Source organism: Hesperophylax consimilis, chromosome 6 (genome assembly GCF_061612785.1).
Source record: "Hesperophylax consimilis isolate HC1 chromosome 6, BYU_Hcon_1.0, whole genome shotgun sequence".
NCBI classification, from domain to species: domain Eukaryota; kingdom Metazoa; phylum Arthropoda; class Insecta; order Trichoptera; family Limnephilidae; genus Hesperophylax; species Hesperophylax consimilis.
Genome location: NC_142841.1, coordinates 17,330,184 through 17,342,869, shown reverse-complemented (window position 1 = coordinate 17,342,869; position 12,686 = coordinate 17,330,184). Strand labels below are relative to the sequence as shown.

At 34.3% G+C, this 12,686-nt stretch overlaps 1 protein-coding gene across 3 annotated transcripts in view; it reads left to right on the top strand.

Moving 5' to 3' along the window:
* The window catches only part of LOC149422999 (uncharacterized), a 259,856-nt gene that overhangs the window by 137,115 nt on the left and 110,055 nt on the right, over positions 1-12,686 (top strand). Inside the window, exon 1 of one of the 3 annotated variants that reach the window (XM_089632417.1) lies at positions 4,571-4,694. The exons of the other annotated variants lie outside the window; for them this stretch is intronic. The gene's annotated coding sequence lies outside the window, so the exon portion shown is untranslated. Of the gene's footprint in view, positions 1-4,570; positions 4,695-12,686 lie in introns of those variants that run through there. 3 annotated transcript variants of the gene reach the window in all.

Sequence of the window (12,686 nt, the reverse complement as noted above, 5' to 3'; positions counted from 1 at the left end):
GCTTTTTAGTGAAGACTAAAATTGGAACAAAAAACTCTGAAGTGGCACTCACTGAGAATTGCGAACACTTCCACCAAACTGACGCATTATATTCGGAACGACTTAATGAAAGTTGAATATCCAAATATGTGATTGTGTAATGATATTATAAACACTAACTCTGCACGGAGAAAACTTACTGATATAAAATATTGTTCATTTATTAAAAATCTGGTTAAATTATTCGTTTTCCTGTTAAAAACGGACTGCAGGCCTTTAACGAATGAATTGACAGGTTTCATAACAAACCATCAGTAAACCACGAATATGTTATGAGTTATGAGTAAGTCGGAACCCGTGTTCTAAAAAATTATGTTTTCGAATTTCGTCCATTATATTTACTAGGACGAGGCAACCTGCGTGATACATATTTTGAATGACTTTAGGACATGGGCATGCAGTCACATTTTTAACAGAATTTGATAAATCGTCTGTATTCTTTTTTCTACGTGTGTAGACGTCCTATCGAAAGCTACATTGTTATCTATATCTCTCTGTCTCGTGAACGACGCCCGTAACAGAGAGATAGCTTATGACAAAATTTTATGCAACATTATAATTTATTTCGACTACCTATACTTAGTTTGCGGTCCAAGACGGTAAGATTCACTCAATGTATCTTAGATAAGTCAACTGGTTGAATACCCGTAAACGAATGCGCTTGGGTGCATCTTTGTGAAATAACGTTACATTAGCGAAGCAAAGATTAATTATTGTGTACAACCTGTCATTGCTAATATCGTTTACAAAGTAATACGAAGCCAGCCAACTACTCGTGAATAGTAATGATAATGACAGCTCGCCCGCTGGAAGATAAAATAATAATAATTTATTATTGGCTTTGTAGACGACCTTTCTCGCCGCTTTGCGATCTGCTTGAACCGTTCCGACCTCTATGATTTATGAAGGTCGCCTGACTTCTATAATAGAGATAGAGGTACTTTCTATAGATATTATGATGAGCTTGAATGATCAGTCTAGATCCAGTAGGCCGGCCATTCTAATCACTAATCGTCCTTCGATAATTTAAAATTCATTATAACGTTAGGTCCAGAGTGGAGAAGTAAAAAAAAAACACATTTTATTTTGCGTGGAAACAGGACAAACTCTTAAAAGTCCATTATGATATTACAATGCGAGGTGCCTGTATACTGTCAGATTTCTTTATTGACAAATCACTGACCGGGACACACCCACGCCACTCCCCTGCTTCTCGCAACTTGGTTTGTTTTCCTCGCCCTTATGGGCAGCTCTGTCTATTCCTTACTCTATGCTGCAATATGTTGCATTTTATCGCAATTTAGTTCAGGGTCCAGATGACTAAATTATTAGTTCAGGGTCCAGATGTCGCAGATTCGAAATCCAGCGTGTGTATATAGGTGTTTAAAAAATATATTATTGAATAACAATAATGGTGCTGCCACACGCAAAGCTCACATCAACAGATAATATAAAGCACAATAGCGCTCGCCATACAATCCCAAACAGACCCGACACACGTAAAAAGATAACGCGCTATAAGTGTGGTTCTGAACTTCGCTAACCGAATTTATTTTACGTAACCGCTCCCGACGCGATATTTGAAAAGTTATGCGTCCCCCTCTCCGCCGTAAAAAGGAGAGGGGGTCATTTTAATTGCGGAGCTACCGACTAAGTTCCGTGTTCCCTTTGACAGCCATGACATAAGCAGCCTAATAATGCATTTCTTATTTATTATGTTAGCTCATATCGTCATGTGTGCTAGTAAATTTAGAAACATAAAAAAAAAACTTTATTTGGCAAACATACTTAACATATATTTAAAATATAAATATAATCAATATTTGAATTTGAAGTAAACAAATTTTCGCCCTTTGACTTTGACTTGAGCTTATTTTACAATAATTTATTATATGTCGCTTTCGTCGATCGGCGTGCGAACTGCGAATTTCCTGATTCGATGGAGAGGTTATGTGAAAATGCGCTATTTACGCGCAGATTGTTTAAAATCTAAAAAGTTTATAAATAGCATTTATAATTATATAGTTGGCGGCATCATCATCTGAGGATGAGCTGTCCAACAGATCCAGCAATAGGCGACAAGTATCATCCATTTCGAAAACGTGCTCAAGCTGTCAGTAAGTAAAGTTGTCACTTTGACAGATGAAATTATGTTCCTCGGCCGCTCTCGAATTCAACTGACCCCCTCTCCTACCATAGGAAGAAATATTTGATAACGTCGTGTGTCGGTAGAAAAGATGATGCGCTGTACATTAACTTTTGATGTGAGCTTTGCGTCTGGCAGCACCATAAGACAGTGTTCTTTATTTTAGCAGATGGGTGCAATACCCTGTCCGCCTTACTGGTATGGGTTATTCCACATTAACAATTTAAATAAACATAATATTTATTTGTTACTGAATGGAAAATACTCTCAGTACTTAGTACCCCATGTGTTAAGAGTTGCTGTGTTAGTGTCTACCAAATGGAGATGTCATAGTTCAACTGACTCGGGGCAGTTGAAACTCTTGTGCGGTATCACAGAAGCATTGGAATAAAATAATAGAACAATTTTTCACGTTTAATAAAGACGAAAAATTACATGATTGAATTCCTTGCGGTTGGAGGTTTGACATTTTTGTGTCTGAATCTAATGTTAAATCCGTCATTTTTAATAGGCAGTTTTCCGAGTAATATGTCGTATTTTTATTTGGAAAACCAAAAAATAAAAATATGATATTTTAATATTAATAACATGATGAACAACCAGCTATGAGGAAAATAATTTGTAAACAACAACTAAACATTACATTACAAGGGGTCCATGATAACTCAACACAATAGTAACTCACCACACCTTTAAAAAGTGATAAAAAGTCATTAAAAGCGACGAGAAAAAACTAAGCTATAAACCTAACCTATTTTACCTAATTTTTAATGACTTATATAACTTTTAAAGTTGTGTTTAATTGCAATTGTGTTGAGTCGTTCTGTTACCGATTTATCCGTTTCAAATTACAGTTCAATAAAATACGGTTCCAAGAAAAGCATATTAGTTTGCCTTAAAATTCCCTATTCATGCCTAACGACTTAGTAACAGTTACGAATCAATGTACAAGTTCTTCAAGGTTATATTATTTATTAAGTCTCGTTTTCCTGTTTGCTAAAATTTATATTATTTGAATAAAGCTCTTTATGTTAATTTTATCGGGTTGTTGGGACCCGGTTGATTATGATCCTATTAATGTCGAGGTCAGGTCTAATAGTCTGTTGCCCTCCATTACAAAATTTTGCTAGGTGTATTATTTGGTGAGCAGTGGGTGGTCTTATTATTCCCCGATTGTCTTAAATATCTATTATGATAATAGATATTATGATGGTGTCAATTTTTATGATATATTTAACGAATTCACTGTGTTAAAGAATATAGAATTTCATGATAATAGGTACATTACAAATTACTGTTTAAATTTCTCACTTTAAGGGCCTTTTACAAAGCTTTAGGAATTATCTTAAAATTACCTTAAAATACAGCCATTTTTACTTAGGTTAAACGAAGGTATGTGGATTAAAATAATATAATAACGAATTTTGAAATTTTCACGAAGTCACAGGCTGTTAAAGGTATCAGATTTCTCTTGTATTAACAAACTGTCAGGAATTAACAATAAAAGCCGCAGATAATACAAATAGAAAATATTACATAATGTACTAAGTTCGCATCTGAAATAGGGATTTTAGGATTAGGTACTATTTATTCACCAGTATGCTTTTTTGAAAAGTCGAGCTTTGACTTTCTTTGAATTCTGTTCATCGTAGCTCACTTGGGATTGGGAGCCTTTTCAGTGCTCTGCTAGATCTTGATTCTCCACTTGATAATTTACTGCATACTCTCGTTTACCTCACCGTTAAAAGATACCTATGGTTGTCTAGTTACTTGGTGGATAAAATAATATCCATATTCACCTTTTTGGTTGCAAATTAAAATAAAAAATTATTAATTAATAAAAGTACAAAGGGTATCTATAGCTCATAATAACATCCCTTTTCTTACAGGTACCCCAATACACAATAAGTAACTAAATAAATTTATATTGTAGTATTATAAAGTGTAAATAAAATATGCCTTAATCTCGAGTCTAACTTTAAACGGTTTACTTATTTAGGTTAATCAATAATTTACAGCGCCCTTAAGGTGATTTTTCACAAAAATGGCGCTACACAAGTTATCCAATTATTATTATGACATACATATTATATATTTGATAGATATATTAATTGATATGCGCACCCAGCATCTTTGGGCATTTGGCGTCTGGCGACTTTGGACCACTGCGGGCGGGTGTTCCAAATTAGCTCGAAAAACCTTTTTAAAATTCCGATACTATCGGTGCATATTGAAACGTGTCATCTTTAAATGATTTTCCTGCCCAGATAATCCGTGGAGTGCCTCGAATGGTCGAGTCCTCGCCCCTCCTATTCTAGTGCAAGTATCCAGCCTTCGGCCGATACGTCGTGCAGCGGTGCCGGCGGTACTCAGTCAAGTTGCGGCCACCGAGCGGCCTTATAAAACATCATTACTGCGATAATTCGCGAACGGTTTCTTGGTTCTCTCGTGCTTGTGTGTACAATGTGTACGTAGTATTTTTCTCGCGACCAATTATCGCCCTGTGAAAGTAATTATTGATTTTTTTTACCAGATCTCGTTGAGTGACATGAATGTTTTTATGTTGAGTACTTTATTGGTAGTTACCTTATTTTCGTCCTGTGAGAGTAATATTATTTTTATTTTCACAATATCTTTAAAAAACAGGGTCCTTTAAATCTTCAATAAGTTAACATAAATAATTAATTTGTTATTTTGAATGTGTGTGGCATTTTTATGCTGTATCATTATTTGTTTTCGCCCTGTGACAGTAATGATGAATTGATTTTTCCAGATCTTTCACAATTTGGTATTTCGAGTCCACCACACGAAGTGATATTATCTTGTTATCTTGAATGTAGCTTTAGTGGTAGTTGCCTACTATGTATTTTCACGATGTTTATCTTGATATTCCCTACAAAGTGTGACATTAATTTGTGTGTGAAAAGAAAAGGGAAGATTTTCAAACCAGTTTTGAGCACAGTCCCTACTTAATGAAGCTGTAAAAATTATCTTTCGAGAAAAACGTAAAAAAAATATTTGGACTTTCAGATAAACAAAGGATATAGGTACCTATCATATGAATTTTTTTTTTGGTAAACTAATGTTTAAGACAAGATTTTTTATGCATAGCACAAAGGGTAACAATTATTTTATAAGCAATAATTATTAGCCTGAAACACTCATCCACATTGAAAAATCTCCTGATAAAATGTGGATTAGTGAATGTGGATGAGTGTTTCAGGATAATAATTATTGCTTATAAAATAATTGTTACCCTTTGTGCTATGCATAAAAAATCTTGTCTTAAAAATTCGTCTTAAAGTTCGAGTATCTTCACCAAAAAATGTAGACAATTTGTCTCGACGCCATCTAGTGAGAGAGTTAGCACTTACAATGCCTTTCTCATATAAAATAATGTTGGTTGTTTCAGGTGAAAAAATGTAACAAGCAGTAAAAAAGTACCGTGTTGAATGAAACACTAGTATATATTGAATTATTTCGCGGATAAGAGATAAGCCGCCATAGCTCAGTGGTCAGAGCTGTCGACCGGAAATCGAAAGGACACGGGTTCAAGTCCCGTTGGCGTCATGTATCTTTTATCAGGAGATTTTTCAATGTGGATGAGTGTTTCAGGCTAATAATTATTGCTTATAAAATAATTGTTACCTATCATATGATTCAGCATTTCAAAAAAAACCGAGAAGGACGACAGGTGTGGTATATCTACTCATTTCGTTAGCGTTTTTTTTACTCATCCCCATTTTTTTACGCACGAAAGCATTACCTTATTATATTGAAAGTAGCGTTAGTTGTTTACTGTTAGTTACTTGTAAATTACCTGTGGATAAAGACTAATAATGAGTGACCTAATGATTTCCGTTCACCCTACCTAACCATCTTATTATGACGTCAATCAGGTCATCGGAGATGTTTACCAACTAATGTAATATGAACTCTTAAATCTATTTGCAGGAATATAAACCAGTTTAGCACTTCTTGAATTGCAGTAATCAAAATTGATATGGTTTTTAAGTTCCTTTTTTAAGACTTTTTTTTTTTAAATGCTTCGAATTATTTTTCAATTTTTGTAATGAATCAATTATTTCTCTTTATGAATTAAGGTTATCGCAGACATCATCTCGGCATCGGATCTGTACCTCCTCGTCTCATTTCACTAGATTGTCCCGCGGCGAGGCGATGCCGTTACGATGCTGATTAGTGTGCTTTATTAGTATGGAATTTGATACAAATAACTCTGAACGGCTCAAGCTGAGGCGATGCTGATCTGGTACCGGGGTGCGACAACCTTTATCCTACTGCTTAGACATTTACGTATATCTGCGTTTTTGTAATACTGTATAATTAAATGTTTCACCTTTTATGACATTAATATTCGCAATTAAGAAGTCATGAGATAAATTTTATAACTTTAATAATTATCTTTAGATTTCGTAATTGTAAACAAGCTAAGTATGATACAATCAAGACCCATGATAGTTGAATTACAAGTTAAAATAATTGATTTAAATCGCTGAATGATGTTTGGTGCAATTATCAGTAATTACCTCTCAATGCAATTATTTAATAATGTTATTATTCAATATTAACATTACTTCACTTCAATTCAATTACGACTATGAATTAGCACACCAGTTGTTGTTTTTCCGTAGTTTATTATAATTATTGTTCACAAATTGTATATATTAGTAGTTATCGAATAGTTCGTGCTCCAAACATTAAACATAAGTTAGGTACTTTATTTGTTTTTTTTTTTGTTTTTTATATATCGTCATCAAAATTAATTATTTGATATTTTATTGTACGTTTCATGCAAGTCGTAATTGTTTTGGTTGACAATATTATCGTTGAAGTTATCTTTGATTTAATGTGACAGGATGTCAGCTTCGGACAAATTATCTGTAATTATTTATCAATCATGCTCGATAGCGAAAAATGGCTAACATTCATTAGAATATTATCCAGAATAGGTTAATAATTACAATATTGATTTGCCCACATATCTGTAAACAATGCATGACATAATGAATTGTTTGTCCTTCTGTGTGACTGACTCATAAGACGATTAGCTAGCTTTGCTTATACTCATACCTACCAATGTAAAATTGATTTTCTCTCCGAATATAAAATGGCTTTACTATTTAAATATAAAATAGCGTACAAGCTGTTGTTATTAGATATTAACGTGATTTTCAAAGAAAATTCTCAATTTCTTCACAATTATTAGGTAGGATTCTGAATTCTGGTAGTGGGGCGGTGAAGGAGATGGGGGAGAGTAAGGTGGGAAAGTACCTAGCTATTCAGATCTAGTGACATAAAATTTCAATTCTAGTGGTGGTCTTACACCAGGGCAATACTGAGAGTATCGGCCACTCGGTAAAGTGCCGCAAATATACTATTTATTATTTTAAATTGATAAAATGCGAAATAACACAATTAATCAATTTACTTGTACACGACGGGATTTGAACTCGCGATTGCTAGTCGAGAGCCTTACCCCTCGACCACGGAGGCCGTCGGATGCATTTAAAGACAATTTTTTTATTCTGACATTAAGGATCTTACTAATAAATGTTTTTTTTATATTTTACACAACTGTTAAACAACCATTAATGTAGGGTAAATGAGTTTTTATCAGTTGTGTAAATTTAAGGTGGTAAGAAAATAACTCGGTCGTGTAATATAATTGTCAGAAGTATTATTTAAAAGAGTATTTTAAGCGTCTGTCAACACAGTTTTCTTGCCTTCTTTGTTTTTTCCATCTCCAAAGACTTTGGGAGGTCGGAGAAGGCGCATTCTTCTCCAGAGTCCTGGTCCAGCCCAAACTGGTACAGCAGCATTTTTGCTCTTTGTGAAATGAGCTGCGATTCCCCGAGGTAGGTTACCTTGAATTTCCGCTTATTTTTATTATTGTCGGTCGTGTCTCTAGAATCATGTGTCAGCTTCAGCAAGCAGGTAATCTGTGTGGATGAACCATTCAAATATATAATATCAATAAACTAAATGCACATATTGTTAGCACACGAGCCTTGAAATAGCTCAAAAAAGCCTCATGGTTCAAGAACAAGAGGCCGTAATGATTGTTTTTATCTTTCTTTTACAAGATGAAATTTATGTACGCAGAACTCCAAATCTATAGGCGTGTAGAAATTCTCTTATCTTCTCGTACTGCATCAAATTTTACTAAAACCAAATCGTTTTTATTCTGGTAAATATTATTGCGCCGTTTTTTTAGTGTAAAATCGCCTCTAGGACGCTTTATTAGAAAGTACCATTTTAATTGTTAGGTTGTAATTTCGTTAAACTTGGATGTATGAAGTGTCAATCGATGTTTTTTTATGGGGTGACAATGCGCTTTGATAGTCGTGACTAAGAACCATGAAATCGAAGGTTCGATCTGCCACGTTCTTAGTTTTATTTTTTGCTCCGCATCAGAGAATAAGAATTTAGAGTTTTTCTCCCCCCCCCGATTATAGGCAACAGTTCCGCCTTTTTTCTCTTATTCTTACGACTTTATCGACGGAGGCGCATTACCACATTTTGATTACCGATGTATCTATTCATAATATCAAAAATCGTCTAGATCCTGATACCTGTTTTTTTCTTGACATGAAAATTATTTAGCAGAGGAACATAAACGATGGGTGGTGTTTATTCTACCGGAACCGTAGAATGAGGCGACTTCGATAGGGAGAGTGATTCCGGACATGAGCATTGTGCATAACGTTAAGGTATCACGTGCCCTTGAGAATAAAGGTTTCGTGGTTATAAGTTGGATCCCGGCGTGACCGATGTACGTGTGTTGTTAATTTATGGCCAGTCTTCTTGACAGCTTAAAAAATTAGTTTTATCGAGATATAAACTATCTTGAAGTCCAGTATTATTATTTATCAAATAAGATTTCTTATTTGAAATTAGCAATTGTATATTTAAGAACACTTTTGAATAAAGTCAGCATATCTACAATTTAGCGTAATATTTTAATAGATACCAATTAAAAAAACGTATTTTGTAGGGTGACTTTGGATATGCCACGAAAGTGTACAAAGAAGATTGGAGGAACGTTTCATCAATGTTATTCTCCAGAAAATCTAGAAAAAGCCGTGTCGGATGTACGAAACAAGAAATTACCCATTAGAGGTGCGAATGAACAATATTCTGTACCTCAAAGCGATTTTTAAATAGAGGTGTTACAAAAAACCTAAATCACAAAAAACAAAATCACACCGATCACCGAAAAACGTGGGCGACGCTATTTCAACATTGATTTATCAATGTTGTGTTGTATTTATCAATATAAGTTGTGGAATAGGTCTGTTTCGTTAGATATATTCTATCTTTAAAAAAAATTTTTTATTTTGTTTAGAACATCTGAATAAAAGTTAACTTAATGCATTATTATGCACACATCTCTGCACTTTAGTTAAATATTTTTTGTATTTTATTTACTAGTTCAATAATTATTAGACGTGTATGTTTTTTGAGACAGTGAACATTTTTTACACAATCCTGTTTTAAATATCAACTTTGAACCCCCCCCCTCTAACATGATCATAGAATACCAGTTGACAGAAATCATGACATACAGGGTGTCCAAGAAGAGTAGCGGAGCTTTGTTTTTGTGTTTACGTTGAAAGGTGGCAGTGCAGGGGAGCGGGTACGGGAACGGGAACGTACCCCGGGACGCATCGCGCCTTTTGCGTACAAACAGCGTAAAAAGTTCAGAACTTATTGTTTTTCTTTTTCTTGTCATTTGTATGAGGTTTTTTATCCAGTTAAGAATTTTTCCCCATAAAACTTATTAATGTAATATAAAATCATTTGTATGAGGTTTTTTATCCAGTTAAGAATTTTTCCCCATAAAACTTATTAATGTAATATAAAATCAGTCAAGTAAATACAACCATCAGATGGTAATAGTAATAAGGCCAAATGAGCCGCAGTACTAGTCAGCTAGAAACATGAAGGGTATTGTTATAAGCCCTATCTAGTTAGAGGATTACGAAAGAATCCATAAAATCAAAAAAAAGCCTTTTGCGTACGCGCTTATTATCGCAACAGTAAATCCGTAGTAGCCGCTCGATATTCGTATCGTTCGGCAGAAGAAAATCCTAAACGATAACGTCAACGACCACTTCATAGCCCAAAGGTTCTCATCATCGGTCCATATTTTCACTGAAATCGTCGAGGGCGAGCACTCACTGTGAATAGTGACCGTTATTGCGAAATGTTAAAAAAACTTTTTGACCCCAGTGTTATTTCAGGAATATGGTTTCAACAAGGTGGGGCCACTTGCCATACATCTATCTGACCAATCCATTGAAGCTGTAAACGAACTGTTCCCGAATCAAGTGATTTCTCTAAGAGGCACTATTAACTGGCCAGGAGCCCTAATCGTCCGCTGGATTATTTTTTTATGGGGATACCTAAAAAGTAAGGTATACGAGAACAAACCGACGAATTTGACACAATTGCAGAAAATATCAGATCAGAAATGGCAGCCATCTCAAGAGCGTTGTTGCCAATCTTTGTTTAAGATTAGAGGAACGTCAGCTGAGCGAAGGGCGGCATTTTCACAACATAATATTTGTAAAATATTTTAAATTAAGAATAAAAACGAATTTTAATATTAATATTTTTTTGGTTTATTCAACTATCAAATACCCGCTACCCTTTTTGGACACCCTGTAAGAAGTTTAATACGGTTTACAGAGATAATTACGTAGCTGTCCGGAGTAACCACACTTGATTGACCTGATAACATATATATATTATGTTATCAGGTCAATCAGTATCAGTATCCTTATTTTTTTAAAGTTACTCTAGTTATACATATAAATAAATATAATTCAAATTAAGATTAAGATATTCTCTCGGCTAGTTATCCTGAAACTTTAAAAGATCATGACAGAATGTCCGGAGTCTCCTCATTTTACGGTACGTCAAAGTAGGTGCTCACAGATAGCGTCATAGATCCCTTCGGCATCGGTGCACAGCCGGTAGTCATTTTCCCTTTGAAAATAGGTAGTTTCTATGCTGTATAATTACCGTTTTTTGTGTTTCGTTTATCCTATAACATGGGTTTCTCCAAGACCCAGGTTCATTTCTTTCTTTCCTCAAGGAAATGAAGCTCTCTCCACACAGCATCTCGAAAAATGACGTTTGCCTTATTAAGGCTTTCCGTTTGGGAGTTAATTTTAAGCAAACGAATAAACTAATAAAGCCAGGCAAAAAGAAATGCAGGTATAAACTTTGATAGAAATTAGCTTTTTGAGTGAGCTTTGTTAGAGCTATTTATAATTATTCCAATCTCAGCATTTTTTTGGACATTCCCTGTAAAACTGAATATAATCGTAGCTCGGCCGTATATGATATATGCATAATGCATGTATACTATGTACGCGCTCTAATCCCGAAAGGTTTAAAAGTGGAATAATATTGTCATAGAATGGATTCTGCGCACCTACATAATGCCGCAGGTAACCCTCCGCCGAATTAGAATACAAAATGGCTTTACAGCGCATTCACTCTTGGATTTGAACGCGTGTCAAGTGTAGGATTTGTCAGGTTATCTTGAATAAAATATGTCCCATCTCCCGGTACGACTAAATTTATTTTTTTAGCACTCTTGTTATTCTGCTAAAGCAATACCACTAGAGGGGATGTTACGGTATTGAATATCTTCATATACCTAAGCTTTTAACTGCTGTTTTCATGAATTTTTAACATATATAAATATAACAGCGCGTGGAAATTTGTTATACCTATTATAATTATTTTATGCTTTTATTGCCACATATGTATTATATTGTATGTAGTTATAATAATAATGCTTTATGATGAAATAATAATTATTGTTTCTATAGCGTCGTTTTCGTGGGAAAATCACCTGAAGAGTGCTTTACATTTACTTATACTTAAAATAAGTAAATACTTAAAGCTGAGATTTATTACAAGTGGCTTACATCTAATATTCATATCTAGTGACTAAGACTTACTAGCAACTAACTAGTGACTTGGAGATCACTTACATGTAAGATTTTTAGCTACTGACAACATTTTTAAACATTTTTTTAACAACCCGTTTGAAATGATTTAAGGTCTGCAATTTTTCGTACTTACGTGATTTTTTAAATGAAACACTTCTTTCACTTACTTCCATTTACACAATCGTGCCAACAGGTTCCGGCTTCATCGACAATCTCAAACGTCAGGTCACTTATGAACTGTTTATATATGCCCATTTCCTCTATATGTTGGTACAGATATATAGATGTGATTTATACACATAATAATATTTGGACAATAATATATTATTAGTTTTTGTTAAAATCGCTTCAAGGGCGCTCAAATCTACAGTACGAAATTCATTTTGTAATATTATCAGTTAGGGGGTTACTAACTACTTACCTACTAACTGTTACTAGGTACTTACCTATTACCTACTCACCATGCTGTATACGATAAGTTTATTTGTCGTGCATAGAAATAATAAAATCAT